Source organism: Gallus gallus, chromosome 4 (genome assembly GCF_016699485.2).
Source record: "Gallus gallus isolate bGalGal1 chromosome 4, bGalGal1.mat.broiler.GRCg7b, whole genome shotgun sequence".
Taxonomy (NCBI): domain Eukaryota; kingdom Metazoa; phylum Chordata; class Aves; order Galliformes; family Phasianidae; genus Gallus; species Gallus gallus.
The window spans coordinates 43,656,099-43,676,429 of NC_052535.1; the positions used below are offsets into that span (position 1 = coordinate 43,656,099).

The following is a 20,331-nucleotide window of genomic DNA, read 5'->3' on the forward strand; positions in this document are numbered from 1 at the left end:
CCTAACATTGACTAGTTGGGACAAAATCTCATTATAGTCTCATATTGAGTACCAAGGCATAGCACTTGATATTTCTGTGGATTTCAACAATTTTGGAAGACCGTAGCGTTTTAGGCCAAAAAATGTGTATTTTAGCAACAGAGTTAGTAAAAAAAAAAAAAAAAAAAAAAAAAAAATCCTCTCAGTATCTCTAACACAAAGTTATACCACTCCTGCAGTCCCAGGTGGAAGTAATACAGTGTTTTAAGAAAGTATGAGTTCTGTTGACAGGTCATTTGAAATACAGCAGATAATTTTGTTGAGAGAGCTGAAAGCTGATAATGAGTCTTTGAAGAACAGAAAGATGTGACTCACTGCTGGGAGCCAGAAGCTGGAAATCACAGCTTTAAGAAACCAATAAATGATTCACTTGTGAAACAGAAAGCAGCTTATTTTCTTGAACACAGTAAAGATCAGAGTACTGATAGACAAAAGAAAGTGAAAATAATACTGCAGAAACCAAACATCTATACAGTATATATACATGTAAAGTAGATTGACACATCAGTTTCAGAATTGCAGTTTTATCCTGTCTTTGAACTTTTACAGTAACATTCACTGCAGCTGTTAAAAAAAATTACATATCACAGAAGTGGCACGTTTTTTTTTCTTCAACATCTTTTGCATTCAAGTTTAACCACAGGAAATAGGGCAATGAGGTTAAACACTATTATGATGGGGATCAACAGAATTACTGGAATATTGGCCACACTTCAGAAAAAGTGAAAACTCTAATACTGTCCTCATTAGCTTGTTCTCCAGAAAGCTATCATGCTTTGTAACTGCAAATGCTTTTGCTTGTGTTACTTTAATTTTTCTCTACCCTATTACAAACAAAACTTCCCAACAAACTACAAAAAACTTTGTCCTTTTCACTAGAGAGAGAACAGATCTTACAAATATCTGATTTTTATTCATTTTAATTGTTTTGTCTTCTGTGAGAAACCAGAATGATGAGATGCCTCTCAAAATGAAAGAGCAACTAAATACTTGTACTTCCACAGATAGAGCATTTCATGGTATACATCTTTTTTAATTTTGTCAAAAAAGCAATGAAGATATAAACCAATGAAATATACTCCTGAATATGAAGTATTTTAACAGTATATCTGTGAATTTAGATTTTGAATCAGATAGGTTATTTTGATAATGTGAAACTGGATCTAGTTTGTTCTAGTTATCAGAATCCTTGAAAGCATCAAGGACACCATTGTGACATCATTTTCATGACCTTTTTTTTCATAAATATGAAGAACTAAGTAAATAAATATAAATATATACATATATTGGATATGTATATACCAATACATACATATCCATATATATAGATATACTCCAAGTCATAATTTTGAAAACCTCAAATTTTCATGTTCATTATGGCATATATCAATATTTTTGTAACACATAGCAGTTGAATCTGGAAGGGACATCCGCAGATCCTCTAGTCTTATCTCATTGACAATGGATAACTTCAGGAGATCAAACATTACTCCATACAAAAATACTCACAGAACGAGAAAAATCAGATTTGCAGGGGTTGAATATTATAACTGTAGTTAATGCAGGCTACAACTCAGTTTAATGGAATCTTGTATTTACTATAATTTCATTTTTTCAGATGACAGATTTTCATCACCTCATATCAGAAGGTATTCTGTGGCTGCTAGGTAAGGAGATGGAGCAGTATCAACATATGCGTGAAGGAAGCATTAATCATGTGGGCAGGTTTCTATGTTGATATGGTAATTCTGCTACTGAGGAGTGAATGAGTACCCCCATTTGCCACCATAGACCTGCATAGCACAGATGATACAGATGAGTATACATCTCTAGTCACACTGAACAGTGACTCACTGTTGTTTTTTGTTGTTGTTTTTATTTTTTAACACTTCCTCCTCAACTTTTATCTTCTTCCAACCACTGTAGATCCCACTTTGCTTTAGCACTTTGCTTAGTTAGGTTAATTAGGCTGAAAATAACCTTGCTAGAAGCAGTGGCTATTTCTTCATAGAGCACTTATTTGGGAAAGGTTTCTGACCTTTTCTCCAACCTAAGCAAGGGATCTGGAAATGCCTCCAATGAATCATTTTTCGGAGTCCCTTCGTATTCAAATTTTATGTTGCTTATCTGTCTCTACTAAATGACCAAGATCTGTATATGACTTTTTCCATTATGGTACTTATTTTAGTAACTGGTTATTCCCTTGTCATTAACAAAAACAACCCATGCGATAAAGAAATGCATGTATATTTCATATTGTTACAAATATTACAGAGAATATTAGAAAGAAGGCAAACTTCAGCCCAATCCTTCAGGAATTGAGGATCCTAGCTACATATGTAGGCCACTAAAACATCAGGACTCCAATAATTTATATTTTAATTTTAAATCTCTGGAGAATATATAATATTTGAAATATTAAAATATAACTTAACACACAGCAAGGAAAGGGTGAGAAAAAAACATTTGAGTAAACTTTGTCTAAAATTTAAACTCACCACCACATGAAAGCATTAACATATTGAAAGCTGGACAAATATAATAGCTATGAAGAAAATTTTCCTACCACTTCTCACTAGAAATGCAGTTAATTGGCTGGCTTATCTTACCTTTGTACATTAGCATGGTAGTTCATTCTAAAGTTACTGCTAACGTTGTGAATTCATCTTCAGTTTGAATGAGTTCATTGCAGATGAACTTAAACCAATATGAACCCATCCTATGGCAAATCTTCTGTCAAGAAGTATTAATAATTGGAGTTAGTTTTCTAAACTAGCTAAGTTCTTTTTTAATTCACTACTTGAGAAAATTTGTTTGATTTTTCAGGGGTACTATCTTGTGAGAAAGAAAAGCAGACAACTTTATTCGTACAATCTGAATAATGGTAATGCAACTCTTGAAAATGTTGCACTCTTGATTAAAAAAATAGGCAAAATAGGACATCTGGGATGTTATGTCTTCTAGTTTATTGCAAACCCCTACATGTAAAAAGAGAGTAAATTCTCTACAAAGAGACACAGTGTAACAGCTAATTACAATAGTGCAAAAAATGCAGAAAGTTTTAGAATATCTGTCACCTCAAAAGGTTGTTGGGTTTCTTTTTGTTGTTGCTCTGATTATACATTCAGAAAGCATGGATTTATTCCCTTTTCTTTTCCCATGGTACAATAAAGGTTTCTTTCTTGCTTTTACTGCCTGTGTTTAGGGATTAGATATTTAAATTAATTGCTGGAGAATGAAAGCACATCAGTCATTCATCTATTTAGTGACAGTCGCGTTTTTAAAATAGAATGGATCTACTTAATGTTCATAAACAGATTCTTTCAGATTGATGCCAAAATGTATCCAGGGTCTTTGAAGTCCAAGGAGCATTTTAAGCAATTTACAGCTAGTATTAAAAGCTGTTCTTAGTAATTTGATGAACTATATATATCACTAGAACCAACATTAACTCATTAATTATCAGAAAAGTCCACCTCAAAATACTTACTGTTTCATTACGTTTCATCGCCATGAAAATTCACACAAGCACTACAAGTGAGATTACAAGTGGGAATTATTTTTATGAAAATAATTAGGTCTTGCTCCAAACTCATATGCTTCTGATTCATTTAGAGTCAGCCCGTATCAGGTCAACTCAGTTTTGATTTCATTAGGGATGAACATACGTCAAACACTGTTGCCTGAGTTGAGACTCAGATTTTCAAAGATCCACAAAATCTAAACTACAGTGACCTGAAGTAACATTGATGCTTGTCACCTCAAATGAAGATCAGCAAAGGCATTGGTACAGCAGAGCCTATAAGGAACGCAAATACTCTCTTGTTATGACTAGGGAAACCCAGAGGCATCTTCTTCTGCTTTGGGTACAGACTTAAGATTGATAATGTTTAGTGTGTTGGCTTCTAAATTTCCTCTTGGATTTTGAATGGCTGAGCCTTGACTATATTCTGACTTTTTGCTGTTTCATTCTTTGTATTCACTGTCTCTCCTAGTGATCCCAGCGTCAAAGTAATTCTGTGTGAAAATACACAGAGCATACATAGAACACAAAAAAGCTGAGGCAAAGTTCTTTCACTGTGATAATAAATAAAATCAATTCAAATTCATGATTGTTGTTTAAACTACTCTGGATGCTCCTTCTCAGAGCTAACTCCACGTTCTTCTTCAACTATCATTGCATTCACTTTCCAGACCCCCCTCTGGCTTCCCCAACCTGAGGCAGTTCTGCTATACAACAGTGCCCACCATCATTTACTTTTCTCCTAAAAACTTCCTCTCTCCACCATCCTGTGCCCATTGTGCTCTGTCCACCCTGTGCCACATTCTACATCCATATTTTGTGGTCCATGCTCTTTCTTCTGGAAAGTAGTTATATACTGATTTTTTAATTTAATCTGCCCTAAACAGCAACCATGTTGGGTTGTGCTTTGCCACAGAAACCACCCTGTCAAGTTTTTAAGCTTACATCACTTTGACAGCAGGTGAGACTGACAACATACTACTTTGATTCATTCAGGTCACACAAAAATTATTTCATAGAAATCTCTTTGACAGTCTTTATGTATATACATACATAAATTTTTCAGATAACTCCCGTTCAGTCAGGTGAGCATGTCTTTGTAACTGTATTTTGCAGTGCAAGCATACAATAAAAGAGAAATAAAAAATAAAACACATCTCTGCCCGCTTTCCTAAACAACAAAAATTTTGTAACACTAATTCTTTTAATCACAATATTCATATAAAACCCACTTTTTGAAATTCCTGTTTTATATCCTTGTGTCTCAGGGTTTCCTAAAGATGATCCACTTTTCCTATTACTAGTACTTTTCAAAACTGCAAAGTCCAACAATATTGCTCCTGCTTTGGAGGGAAGGGAGCTCCCTCATCTGAAGAAGGCATCACACAGCAATCAGTTGTATGACCCTGTGAAACACGTAATCTTTCCCTTACTCCTTAGTACTTAACTGAGATTCTGTTTTCCAAGAATGTATACATCTTTACATACTTGTTTTGCATTAAATCCATACTTTAAGAGTATTAGATATCAAATGGTGCATAAGTTACTACAAAATTTTCTCAAAAACACTGTTCAAATCCTTAAATGCAGACTGGATGGGGCTTTAAGCAATCTGGTCTGGTGGGAGCTGCCCCTGCCTATAGCAGTGGGGTTGGAACTAGATGATCTTAAAGGTCCCTTCCAACCCAAGCCATTCTATGATTGCATGTATTATCCTTTTCTTTAAAAGCCACATTTTTTGAAGTCCCTACTTATTTTTCCCTAATGTATTAGGTTCATGATATCCTAAATAAAAACATTATCTGCTTGTTAGTACATAAATTCTTATATGATGAGACAACTTGAAAAATGCCTCCTAGAAATCTTAAAATAAAGCATCCTACATGAAGGTGAATACTCTGTAGGAAACTGTTGCCAGCATGAGCTTTCATAGCAATATAGGGTTAATAGAATAGCAGTCTAAAAATAGTTATTAAATGTTTCTGGATGAAGATAAAACAGGAATGCTTTCTCTTGTCTATAATATTGACCAGAAGTTAAAATGCTCCTTCTCAGAAGGAACCAGTGCAATGTGAATCCACACTGTAGAGCTATTTGAGCCACCTGAATAGGAAAAAAAGCCAAACATTCCCATGTGAGCATTTCCTTGATAGCTGGAACTCCTTTCACAATCAAGTCTGTCTAGCTGCTCTGTCTTAATACAACTCTGTGACTGAGAAGATACAGTCAGGCTGGTTTAGATGCACAAAACCAGCCACATCCTTGTGATAACCTGTTTGTTTGTTGCTGTGTCCTCTATCATCATCTTAAAATAGAGTCTACTTCCTTGTTCTGAAACTTTTAAGTAAAAGAAATAATCCCCAAAGTGTCTGATTATATACTGTGCTACTTTCAGTTCATAGCAAGCCTTTAAAGCTACTATATAGATGTAGTGATTCATATACGGTTAGCCCCAAATGAAAATGTATTAATGAAGGCCTAACAACACTGTTTTCTCAAATGATTATTTCCATATACCACAACAAATGGCTCACACTGAGTATAGCATGAATTCAGGCTTGAAATCTATGCCAAAGTTGCTATTATATTCTCCTTGCTTTGTTTCTGTATGGATGCAAACATGAGGACAAGAAAGGATCCACTCTGTTTTATATTCCCTGTAATCTCTCTGCTTTATGAAGACAGACTAAAAACACATACCTTGCTACATATAAAATACTTGTTTACTACCCGTAAACACTAGATGAGAACAATTATAATATATGCACTTTAAAGTTATCGATCAAGTTTATCCATATTAGATAGAAGCAAGATAGAAGCAATAGTGTTCTCTTTTCTACTCCTAGGCAACCAGTTCCCACACAGCTGTTATTCCCCATTTATTCACCTGGTCTTCTACAACCCTTTCACAGCAGATTAGTTGCAGTTACATAAACAGAAGGCCACACTGTGTCTGAGAGTCAGAGGAGAAAACATGATCAATAGAAGATTGCTCTGATGTCAGTTGTGAAAGTTGTACAGCTGATGATCTTGACATAGGGGAAGTAAAATCAGCTTCCACTATTTAAGAAAAAAAAAAGCCTAAAGTATTATTCTCAAACTGTTGCTCACAAGATCCTGTAAATCTGTGGGATTAAATGCAAATGCAAATGTAAATTCACAGAGACAGCTATAACCACTTGCTAATTTATCCGAACAATGCCAAAATGAGTTTCTAATAGCTGCAACAGCAATTAGCTTTTTGTAACAGTTAGTCAGCAACGTAAATAAACACTGAGATTGCTGACACCACAACAGTTCACTTAGATTTCAACTAAAGCAAGAAGAAATAAGAGATGTCAGTTCTTGACATGAAGATTTTTATTACAAACCATGTTATTAAGTGGGCTTAATAGCACAAGATAAGACAAGATCACAGAAAGCAAGAACAATAACAAAACACTTTCTATTTTCCTCTTTTACAGGCACATATGCTTCAGAAATAATTACATGAAAGGGGTTTGCAACCCTGTATTCCAATAAACACTGCTTATACCTGGTACCAGCCCGTTATTGAGCTCTGTGGGCCTCAGGATGTATCAGATGTTGTCTAGGCTTGTCTTCAACAGTCTGAAACTGATTTAGCTTGTAACAGCAGCCAACGCACTAGTGATTACTGCCAAATTTGTTTTAGCTTGTCTTTAGCTTAGTACCAGTATATGCTGTAACATCTCCTTTTATACACAAGTTTTGTAGGACATGACAAGTGATTGCAACTATTCATCATGCGCAGAATGAACTACATTTGACTGCAGCATAAAGCACAATGTAGGTGAATACAGATGTGGGATAATAGCGGGAGCCCTCTATGTACGATCATAGATTGCTAACCAAGACCCAAAGGTTATAAACTGAACCGTGCTACTTACTAGTGGTCAGTCATTAGTCAAAATTACAGATTACAGCCGCAGAAGATGAGCCAAAACTGCGCTGGGGATAACAAAGATAACAAACAACAGCATTCTATGATTCTGTGACTCTGTGTAACACATGCCAGGGACAGCAAAGTGGACGCACCATGTTGCTGTGAACAAAGAGAGAACAAAGCATAAAATTTGTTAACAACTTGTAAAAGTGACTTCACATGTATTACTGTATGTAGATGAAGAAACCATCAGTATTGCAGTTTCTCTGTCAAAGTACATAGGACGCTACTGACTGGTAGAAAGTGGCCTGTACATCTGTAGGTACTTGGATTTTCTAAAACAAATTTCTGAACTTCTCCATCCAGTACTCTGAAAATAAATAGAAGCATTCAAACATGACAGAAGAATACATGTGGAGGACAACGGTGTGTGTCCAAAAAATGAACTTTGATGATAAATACGGAGGGCAATAAAGAAATGGAGAATATATAGTACTGTAAGTATAGACTATGTTGCATTTTGTGAATCTTTATCCTTGATTGACTTTGATTTTTAGTTATTTTTCCAGCTATGACAAGAGTAACAATTGGAATTTTGCACATAGTATGTCAGTCTGTGAGAGGACTGCTATAGTGCAGTACATATTTTTGAGTATCATTTAATTTGCTTGTATAAACATTCCTGTTCAGCAAGAAGAGGAATCGCTGGGAATTTTGCCAACCCACATCCAACCTCAATGTACAGAAAAATTCTCAACCTCTGCTGCAGAAGCAGCAGTTAAAGGACAATGATAGCTTCTTCACGGAAGACTTAACCCACGTCTCTTAACAGGAGAACCAGCACACGTGGTTTTAAACTAAGGGACTACAGCAAGAAATACATCTTAGCCTGTTCACTAGGACATAAGGCTGTACATATCTCAGTAAGAAAGTTAGAAATGCTGTCAGAATATATGATTTTGTGCACTATAAGTTCCACTTAGTTTTCTGACAAACACAGCAAAAAGACGTACTTCTGTACAAGTAAATGAATGTGCTTATAAAACTTTAACAATTAACTTGTTGACACCAGAGTAAATGAAATAAACATAAACCGTTGTCAGCTAAGATTTAGTTGGCATATTTTTTTTCAAATATATTTATAGACCAGGCATTTTTTTCCCTCATGTTTTTACAATTGAAAGTTAGATCAAATGGAAGTCCTTCTGAAGTTAGGCCCTTAGAAAGACTTCATTTAGGTCTTGGGAACACTTCAGTAAAACACAGGAGAACACCACTGGAGTGACTGTACTGGACAAAGTAATCCAAGATGAAGGAAAAAAATAATTAAACATCTTACTGACAGAGCCTTTTGGCTGCCAGCTGCAAGGTTTAACTTTGATGTGTCACAGCAATTTAATTTTAATTTTCAAATAAGAAAGCCTAACATTTGTTTCTGTATGCTTATAATTAGTAAATTTTAAAAATATGAAATTTCATGTCCATTTTTTTTTCCTTATTAATATTCCTGTAAACAACCTCTCCAGTCAGTTGTTATTGTCGAAACCCTTGTAAGCACTGCTGGAGAAGGAGTCTTAAAAATAACAAACACCAAAGCCGTGGAGCTAATTTATTTTAAGACAGCATTTTCCCTACAGTAAACCACTCAAATGTAGAGATGCCTTTAATTTGGGTGGCACCAGGAGAAAGAGATTTCACTTAAAAAAAAAATAAAAAGACGTTCCTTTTTTCACTTGCACTTCAGAGCCAAAGACTCTAGGAACTGTCAGCTTCAGTGGGCTGAAGGTTATGGCCTATTCAGGGAAAAGAAAACATGCATATTCTAATAAAAGCACCTGTTAATATGGTTATTTGAATTTTTTGTTTTGTTTCGTTTTGTGCACGATGTCACATAGTATGGAATATCCTTTTGGTCAGCTTAAGTCAGCTATGCTTGTCTCTGTATAGCACTGCTCACGAGCAACTAGAACCTTCGTCTGTTATCAACATTTTTCTTCTCAAGTCAAAACATAGCGTCATACCATACACTATGAAAGTAAAACCAATTCTTTCCCAGCTGAAACCAGGACAGAGACTCAGGATATTGTCATAATCTGCCCTAAGAAGTCTAGGAAGAAAGAATATGGTAGATTTCTAACAGGACCACTCCAAAAATAGTAAGGTGTAAAATTCTGTCAAGTGAACAGTGTGAGTAAGGATGGCAGGAACTAAATTAGCTACTAAACCTAGTGTAAGAGATCATTGTTTTGCACCATTGCCTCAAAGCTCGCTGAGGACACAGACGAACAAGTCCAGGCAAGTCCTGGTCACAGCTGGCAAAATCTTTTGTCTGAAGGTTTTGCAAGCCAGGGGTAAGGAGAGATAAATCGCAGCTTAATGACCGGGAAGCAGTCTTTTGTGTGGGCTTATCTCGAGGGAGATAGCCATCGCAGGGGGTACTGCACATGGCTCTTACCCAAGCGCCCCAGAACGCCACGTTGGCAGAGGAAGAAGGATAAAAAGGGGACCAACAACCAAGAGGACAGGTTTTCTGACAACAGATTCCTCATGACGCGATGCCTGCATGCTGAAGAAGAGGTGTCTGACATCAGAAGCCTCGCGAGCTGATGCCGGCATGCTGACGGACTCTCTCCTGTGCCTGCTACCTGAGACCTGCTGCTTCCTCCTGGACTTACCCTGCCGCTCCTTCCTGGTACCTGCTTGCTGCTTAAGACCGGCCACGCTGCTGCTGCTCTCCCCTGCGCTTTTGCGTCGGAACGTCGTGCAACGGGACGCTGCTGGATCCTGGTCGTGATTATCCCCGCTTTACGCAATTCTTGCTTCTTTCCTATCTTTCCTATCGCCCGCTTTCCCCTCCCCATCACCCTGATTCGTAATAGTCGCCGGCCTCCCCTTCCCTATCTCTCTGATTGATTGAGATTTGTAATACACTGGTCGGACCAACATTTAAACCGTTGTTTCTCACGTCGGGTATGCATATTTCAAAGAACCTCCTCTCCCTCCAATAAATTGGATCGAGACAGCTAGCTCCAGCAGGGCATTGGGAAAGCAAAGGAAAGTATCAGAGTAGAAACGCTGCCCCTTGCCATCCACTACCGGGCATACATGCTTGAAAACATTTGAATCTTTTTCAACTGAATCACTTTTAAAAAGCATGAAGGAAGCAAGGCAACTGTATTATTGATTTCTTTCACGTGGGTTAGTTACTGCCCATTACAGGTCGTATATTATATTATAATCTATCTCTGGATATTTTATGTTAATGTGGGTTATATGAAAAGAATCACAGACTAAGAGTGACCATCTATTGACTTTGATTATCAGTAATTCTGCCAATAAATAATAGTAAGAAAACAATATAAAAATAAAAGAAAGCAAAGATTGCCATGCCTACCATCTGATTTATACTGTAATCAGATAAAACAGCAAGCCAAGATTGTATTCATTGAAAGTAACAAACAAACATTAATCTGTTCATCAAATTCCCAAACTTAAAAAACCTTCAAATACTTTCTCTTTCACAGCTTTAAGGGCTGTTAGCAACCCATATGTCCTGATGAAACCTGTTGCTAGGGATGAAAGAATAAATATTTTTGCTCTCTGCAGATGGTATTTTGCTGTTTTCATAGGAAGGTCAAAAACGTTCTGTTCATGTTTTCAAATGCTCAACAGTTGCCAGATGCTATATTGAACTCAAAAACTTAATTTTTTTTTTTTTGTAAAAACTGAAATCAGAGAACTTATAGCAGCAGATTTGACATCATAGAGGACATAACACAAAAGATACCTGAAATAGGTTAAGAATGCAGGTATCAAAAAACGTAGTATTTAAAAACCAGCATAGACAAAATGCTTGAGAAGTACTTATTTTCTGTGCTATAGTAGAACAGTCAGTGTTGGACACAATTTAAGGTACAAATTATATTTAACTTTTAATTAATTTGATTTTTTAATGGCTACTGTTCATTTGTTCACCAATCTTATAATAAAAGTAGAAACGCAATTGAAGCTATGAATAAAAGTAAAATATTAGTATACTTTATGTCCTAATCCTTCTCTAGATATTGAGAAGACTTCTTGCTTTCTTATTTTTTTCTCAACTTTTAAACATTTGTAGCAGTAATATATAAGCTTCTTATGCAAGATACACTAACTCCTTTGCAAAAAGATGCCTACTCATTCATCATTTACCTGCAAATAGATTTAAGCTGTTTGCTAACATAATAGTGGAGAATAGATAGGAATATAGTTATTTATATTTATATATACACACATGCAGTGTAATTTACATTTCTTAAAAATGTAATTTTTAAAAGGAAATCGTCAATTTTTTTTATTAAAAAATTTAGAAAGATAACACCAACTTGAACAACATTTTCACATTTTCCAAAAGGATATCAAAAAAATCCAAATTCTATATGTTCTTGACAAAATAAAACAATAAAGAAATCTACAGATTTCTCTTGATGTGATCATATACTGGAAATATTTTTAAGTGAGTCAATAGTCACTATCATCGGCTAACTATATGTCACACTTGACATATAGTCAGTACATCTCACCTTCACATGCCAGAAATCACGAGCTGGAAGTATATGGACTTGTAGGAAAAAAAGTAGTTTACAATGGGCAGAAAATGAAAGCTCGTGAATAATATCATAATTTAGTGCTTTAATGGAATAGTATGTGCTAAGACAAACTTCAGAGCTGTTTCTCGATTCTTGCATTGCATTAGTTGACAGGTGTAAAATATTTATTCAACTCTATGTCAAACTTTTAATTATTAGTTCTACCGCAGAGCAGGAAAATTATCATTCAATAAAAATCTAAACAATAAATTCCACTAGGACAAGATTTTAAAGTATGATTTGGAAGCTTTTATGTGCTACTTAGTTTGTATGACATCTTACTCTCTGCCCCTGAGTTGTCCGCACATAGTCTAGACATCACCTGAAGGTGAACATGACCAGGTAGTAATATCGCAAACTCTGCAATAATCCCTAATACTTTCCCAATCACTGTTTGTAATGTCACTCTTCTCACCATGAGGCTATACCTCCACCACCCACTGTGGACCTTTTGGCATGCTACCACTAGTAATGGCCTCTGACCATCTCCCCATTTCATACTTTGAAAACTACAGCACCTCAGGGTCTGGTACTGCCAAACAGTGAGTTAATTGTTAAATGAGTTAATTGTTTTCTACCCTTTCAAAATGATCAAGTGAGTTTCTAGTTCACTCACTCAACCACGTACATGCTCCTCTGCGTTCTTTCACTGGTTTGGGGGTTTTTGTTTGTTTTGTTTTGTTTTTACACTGAACATTAAAAAAAATGTCTTTACTAGAAGAACTAGACTTTTCCTGCAATCAACATACCTTAATTCAGCAAAATTCTTTCAAAATTTCCTTAATTTCTAGAGCCTGTTACCAACAGACAGAAGGGAGGTTGGACTTGAGGGCCTCAAAGCACTCCTTCCATCCTGAACTACTTTACACTTTCAGGTTCTTCTGTGTTTTCTCATATGGTGATGTAACTAACTATTTATTCTCATTTGAACTCTACTTAAACATTCAGGTCTGACATACTGAAATAATTGTTTACACAGCCAGCCAGTACTGATTGCTTCCATGACCCCCACTGTCTATAATTTCACAGAGACTACAAACTCTCTCAGGTTCTGTTTATCAGCTCTGAGATGTAAGATTCTCACTGTCTTAAGAAAATCCTTACTTTCTCTTAAACAGAAAAATCAAATCTGCAATATAATATCTAATCAATTTCTTATAAAAATTTATTACATTAGTAAATGGAAAGTGATTACTGTCTCTCCACTTCTTAAGTTATAAAAAAATTACTTCCACCAAGGAGAATAAACTTTTTATATAGGCCCATCACAATCTGTTTCCAACATAAGTACTTGAAGTTGGAAGTACATAAAACTCTTACACAATAATGGAGGCACCAGCCAGCCATTTCAACTTGCTTTTCACTGAATTCCGTTTTATATTCATTCAGTGAAAGTCTCGATGTGCTTTGTATTTTCAGGACCTCTGTATTTTCAGTATTTTCAGAACTCCTACGTAAATACATTTTGTTATCAGTGGGAAGCATTTCCTAAAACATCAATGCAATTCAAGAAGTCCTGATCGAGTCAAGGAAGTTTGCACTTCTTAATTGCATACATGCTTTTCTACTTAAAACACTTAACAATGTTGTGTAAATTGGTTTTATATTCAAATAAATCTTTTTATATTTATTATTCTTACAACATTTTTTCAGCGCTTTAACTAATTTCCTCTAAAGGTAAAACATTTTTCATTTTAAATTATTGGAGTGGAAAATTGCACACATTTAAAAATTCATGAAGTAGTATGTAGGGGCCTGTGGTGTCATCAAATATTTATGATATGGCACCATATTTATTCCACCTACTTGTTAAATTTGCTTGAAGTGCCCGCTGTGATTTGTTTGGCAGAGCATACGTACTTATTTTTCCATAACAATCTTTTATGTGTTTCATACAGTACTATCTATTGTTTGAACTGTACCAGGGAGAAAGAAAGCATAACATTTCAGACTGTTTTTCATCTCTGTTAATAGAGGGTAGCTTCTAGTGGGAATTCCAGACACCACCTTTATGCAATCAGCCAGGGCAACTTAGAAAACCATCTACAAAACAAAATACTTTAAAATGATTTCATGATAATTTTTGAATACAACTGAAGTGTTGCGTCAAGCTTTGTGAACCTGGAAGGAAAGTGTCAATTCTATTTAGTGATGAGGTTATTTCAGGTAGTTAAGAATATCATATGCGTAACTTCTAGAAGAAAATAAAAGCCTTTCGAGTAAAATATCAGTGTCATTCAATAGGATGGGGAAAAAAGCTACCTTTAGCCTTTGGACAGAGCAGAGTTTTTCCTTTCATGGTTTCTTACCTTACTTTTTCTAATTATCTAGTTCAGTAATTTTCAGTCTGACAACAATGTAAGTAGTCATTGTTAAGATCCTACAAACAATTAAAGGGATATAAACTTGTTAAAATTTTATCATCTCATTAAAAGAGACAACTTCTACTTTCTAAATATAGAATTGTTTTATTTTGCCATAAACTTCATTTTCAGCTCTGATTTGACTCAGTAAATAAATTCAGTGAATGAGCCTTTGTACTGATCAGCATTGTTCTGTAAAGTGATATTAATTTTTTGAATATTATACATAAGCTACAGAATGAGAGTCAGACTTAGTATCCTGTTAAAAGGATCCCCACTTCTGAAAGAAATGAGAGATTAATGCCCATGCATTCAAGCAGCAGTTAGAAGATCAACACATTGCATTTCCTGTAGGATAATGCCACACTATTTTCTTGGTTAGATTTTTTAATCACTATTTAATGTTGAAACATGAGTTATCAAATATCTCCAGGCAACAGCTAAATTCAAACGGTAATTTATTGAAATTGGCAGAGTCCCAGAGAAAATACTCTTCACTAATATTCTGTTCTGGAGACAAAAAAATTAAAATAAAATAGAGCTCTCTCCCTATTTTCTTTTATTTGGAAATATACAAGTGTCATCTATTATCTACTTAGGCTGCTCTCCAGTCTTGATTTCTTGACCACATTACAATCAAGTAAGAAAAAAAAGGATAATCTGTAGAGTTCCTCTAAAAACTGAGTACTGCTATCTGGAAGAAATATTCAACTCCTGTAAGAGAAGCACTTCCATATTTTTCTATCTTCTACCTGCAGAAAATTATTTCAATCCCTATAGCCTTGAAAAGTTCTTCAGAATGCCTTCAAGCTTAAGTACAGAATCTGCTTGTATGTCCTTAAGCATTCAGCTCAAAACAGGTGCACATCATCTGAACAACAGGAAGAAAATTTCATGGATGGCCAGCAGGTTTTGAAATGTTTGTTTGTTTGTTTGTTTTTCTATGTGTGTGTGGTTTTTTTTGCTCTCCCTCAATGATTTCTGTATCAATGTTTTTCACATCCCACTTACAGCTGGTGGCTGAATGGTATTTACATTACTGATGTTCGTAACTAAGTCTCAAGGTAGATTAGGTTCAGTGCATCTGAGCATTTCAGCTGAAAACAATTTCTTCTGGTGAAGAGCCAGGAAGTTGCAGATGTCAGAAGCAGCTAATTGCTGTACCTAAAACATAACAGTTTCATGATCTCAAATCAAAGAACAGAGGTATCAATCATTCTGCTCTTATTCTCCCACCCAGCACAAGGTTTCTCGCTGTAATAAATGAGAAAACTATGAAGATGTAAAACAATATATATTCAGAAATTGTTAGCAGCATTTTGTACTGTAAACAGAATTTCTTACTACAGTTTTCAGTTTACACTGTTTATGTGTGCTGATCTACTTTAAAAATGCAATATTGGCTGCAAAGCATCCTTAGTGAAGATCAAACTTAACTACTGACAAAAATAATAAATCGAGGAATTTCTATTCATTGCCACACAGTAGAGAAACTCCAAGTTATACTTTATACTTTCTACCTTTTCTAGTAAATAATTTATATCAGCAGGATGAATACATTGCATTTGTATAAGCAGGCAGTTACAGGGTGTAATAGCTGAATTTACCAGTGAGCTCAAATCTGGCATTTCTGACCTCCTTTAAAATAGGTTTCTAAGGCAGTCAGTGGTTTTTAAAACTGTCAAGTCAGCTCTGCTATGAGGTTCTCAAAAGTATAAAACCGCATTCCAGTATCCAAACTATTTCTTTAGGAAGTCAGTGTCTACATACAATGATCTTATCTTCCGTCACCACGCAAAATCTGTTCCATTTACACTAGGTAATAAAAGAGTGCTTTGATCAGGAATGTGATAAGTTTATCTTGCATCTTCACCAGGCCTCAAAACTCCCTATTTAACTAATTTCCAGAACAGAACTTCTGGATAGAAGGATAAACGGTCTTATTATATAGTGCTGATAGTACTTTTTTCTGCCTTCTCCCAGTGAAGAATGTCACAGGAGAAAGAACTCCACGTTTTCATTATTTTCAAGATTTACCAAAATTAAGATCTATCAATATTTGTTGTAAAAAATTTGGCATGTTAAAGAAAGTAAGATTTTAGAGCAGGTGCGGAAGTCCTCACTTGACAGATGCTTACAGTGTAGATTAGTTCGCAGATGCTGCACCATATGTTTAGTTACAGAAAGCAGTTACCTTTAAAATTGTTACATAGGCCACACAGTAAGAGTTATGTGTATGAGATTATGGCAGTCAGCTGTAACCAGTATGCCTAGATCATTAAGAGGTAGTGTTTATTTAGCATATTTTGGAAAGAATTACAGCGAGAATTTGAGAAGTACAGACCATCTGAGAAGTACATACATGAAATTACTACAGATTTCAATCAGTACATGTTTTCCTTTTTTTACCTAAATCACATTATCTAGCTTCCAACTGCTCTGGGTCTCCAAGTCTCATGCTTGTAGTGAAGAGATGGCTGCCAAATAGATTTGCAGAAATTACCTTTTCTTTCTAACACTGGAATAGTAAAAACAAAAATAGAGATGGCATGTGGAATTTATAAAAGTACAATAAGGAAAATAATGTTTCAGTAAGAAAGAGGAAAAAAAAATAGAAAAAAGGCATTCAGTGATAATAAACACCAAATATTTGAATAACTGAGCTATTGTTACAGACTAGAATAAGAGCTCCACAACCACATGTGCCTGAGAAAAACAAAACAATACTTTCTGTTTTGTTTTTGGTTTGATTTTCGGTATCTTGTCTATTTTTCCCCAACACTAGAAGCCGTTAGCACTATGAAATGGCCCAAAGTTTTTAGCATATCACAGACAACCTCTGCCTTCTAGGAGAAACATGGGCTGCATATCTGAGAAGTTACTGGCCTTTCCAGTTGCAATAAAGGTGATAACATTGCATCTAGAAATGTTGTGCTGAAGGACTGAATCAATACTAAAGAGCACAAAACAATTACATGTATAGAAACTGAAATGAATCAGCTCTCATGTGCATTAAAACAGATTTTAATATGAGTTGTCAACGCTTTGCAATCATCCTAATCATTCTAATTAATGACTTCTGAAATCCAGCAATGTAAGCAAAAATACAACATACCCAGAAAGATGTATTTTTTCCACTTAGTTTCTGTAAGAACATATATGACCTTCAGTATTCATTCTTCTAATATCTTCTAACATTATTCTCAAAACAAAAGAGCAACAAAAGGGGAAATAAGCAAATTTTAAAAGTAACCCACAGTGTTTAAAGATTTTGGAAAACTACACATAATGAAATTACTTTGAATATATGTTAAAAAGAATGTTCCTAGCATGGAACATTTCCATCAGGAAGCAGCTTCTGATAAGACTGTATGTAATCAACCTAGTTGTTAAACATTGGTTATTTTGAAGGACTTTGTTAAAACAGCGATTCTGCACTAATACATTTGAGTCAACAAATAGATCCAAATTTATATCCTCATTCTTCAGATAATACAAACAACAGGCTATTTTATTAAGTCTGATTGCCTTGTGAACATGGATTTCTGTCAACCATTGAAGTGAAAAACTCTTCCCAGCACAAAATATCTGTGCAATTAGGATATCATGTCACGTTTTATATTCTCTCAGTGAGGGAGAAAGAACAAAGTTTCAAGGCTGCCAGCTGGCAGAATATAGCAAAAGAAATATAAAATTTGACAATTCTGTGTTAATTACCATTTATTTTTGTTCTCTACTATATATACACTTCTATAAAAACTACCTCTAAGCTACAGAAAATTTAATTCAATATCGGACATTGATATCAGGCCAGTGCTGGGTGTGCAGATATGCATTGGCTCAGCTGCGTACCCTCAAGCTCCACAACTTCTTTTCTCCCATTTGTCAGCATGACTAGATAGAAATGCTTGCTACATAATTATTATTATAATCAATCATCCCAAAAGAAGAAATTTGAAACACCATCAAAAGCAAAAGGCTGCATGTATATCCCTAGGGTAGCAGTTTCCTCAGACTACATTTGGCATAACCTGAACTCTATTTTGAAGGTCAAAAGGTCATGAGTAAACTTGACAATTGATTTTGCCAAATCATAGTTTGAACAATCAGTCTCTCATCTTTAGTATTCTTCCCCCATCTAACCTTAAAGTAGCAGAGAAAGAGAAGTTCAGGTTATGACTTCATTTTCAGAAAACCCAGATTAATTCTTTCTCAGACACTATTATCACGCTTCACAGTATTATTTCCTCTGGCATTCTCCCATTCAAGTCCTAAGAACTAGCCAAGCTAATTTCTTGGCTTTATTTCCTTGACAGTCTCAGAACAACATGGCTATTACAGGATGAATAATGGAAAGCAAAGCGATGAAGTCTTCCCACTCTATCTAGCTACTCCTCTAGGCAGAACCTGCCAGCTAGGGTAGTCTTATGAGATTAGTCCTTTGCCAGACTATGGAAGGCATAAAACATGACCTCCAGTTTCACGTATTTGTGTTTCAACAAATATTTTTTTTAAAAAGAGAAAAAAAATACCCCCCATGCCCAGTTCTACCAGGGTTATTTCTTGCAATCTAAATTCAGAGTACTTGTCGTGAAGGGGTGGAAATACTCTGGCTTAAGTCAGATAAACGAGCTGCTACGCAAGTAATAGTCAAACTTTACTTGCTTTGAAGCTCAACTTCTTTCTCTGAGTTTGCTTCACTCCTAAATCATGCTTGGCAACAAAAAAAATTGCCATTTAGCAGATGTCCTTTATTTATCAAGTAAATCTTAAAGTGATCTGAACTGCATTTCTGAAGACTGCTTCTTGTATTTTTAACCAAATACAATTATCAGACAGCAGCAGGTCCTAATATAATCATACATTTTTTTTGGACTTTGATCAACATCTATGACAAGTTCTATCAAAATTTATGGTTATGATGACTTCTTACATGTTACTACATAGCTCTTTCGTATCCTAACTAACTGGTCTTCATATCGTCACTACCTCAAGAAGCTGTTCAGAATTAAAGTTTGACATCTACAGAGAAAAATCACATTCAAAAAAGAATCAAGTATTTGCTTCCATCATGAGATATTTTGGAGCTACAAGCTCTACACAGAGAACTGGCAGAACATTTCATTGAACTGTGAAGGTGAAAACTATGTTTCCTTTTTTATTGCCCAGCTCTGTGCATTTCACTAATGCATGTGTACTCAAATACATCTCCAGGTAGCTTTGATATTCAGTCAGTATATTCAGTCACTACCAGCACTGCAGTAAGACACCTTGGTAAACTTACACTGAATGAGTCCAGTTAGATGGCTTCCAGAAGACAAGCAGAGCCAACGTTTGTGTACTCAAAACCAGCCATACTGCTCCTTCTTTACAGAATGTTGTGTGTTGAACACATCAAACACTGATGAGTCCTTCTTATTTTCCATGGCATAAATCACTATCCTAACAGGCAGTGCATATGGAATCAGGTCCTGACTGATTAACCTTCATCTCAGATCATTAACCCATTTCCTACAAAGATAACAGAAATTATATAACTTCAAGACTGTATGTGTTTGTGTATCTCCTTATACCTTTGTTCTTATACACATCTTAAAATCACAGAATCGCTCAGGTTGGAAAAGACCTAAAAGATCATTGAGTCCAACCACGACCAAACAATACTACCCTAACTCTAACAACCCTCCACTAAATCATATCCCTGAGCACCACATCCAAACGGTTTTTAAATACATCCAGGGATGATGACTCAACCACCTCCTTGGAGAGCCTATTCCAGTGCTTAACAATCCTTTCTGTGAAGTAGTTTTTCCTGATATCCAACCTAAACCTCTCCTGGCTCAACCTGTGGCCATTTCCCCTTGTCCTGTCACC

General features: G+C 35.5%; 1 long non-coding RNA gene across 1 annotated transcript in view; it reads right to left on the reverse strand.

The window, feature by feature from the left end:
- Positions 1-414: 414 nt before the first annotated feature.
- The window catches only part of LOC121110689, a 60,563-nt gene continuing 40,646 nt past the window's right edge, over positions 415-20,331 (reverse strand). The window contains exon 3 of the long non-coding RNA XR_005859875.2: positions 415-7,625. This is a non-coding gene — a long non-coding RNA (uncharacterized LOC121110689). The remainder of the gene's footprint in view (positions 7,626-20,331) is intronic.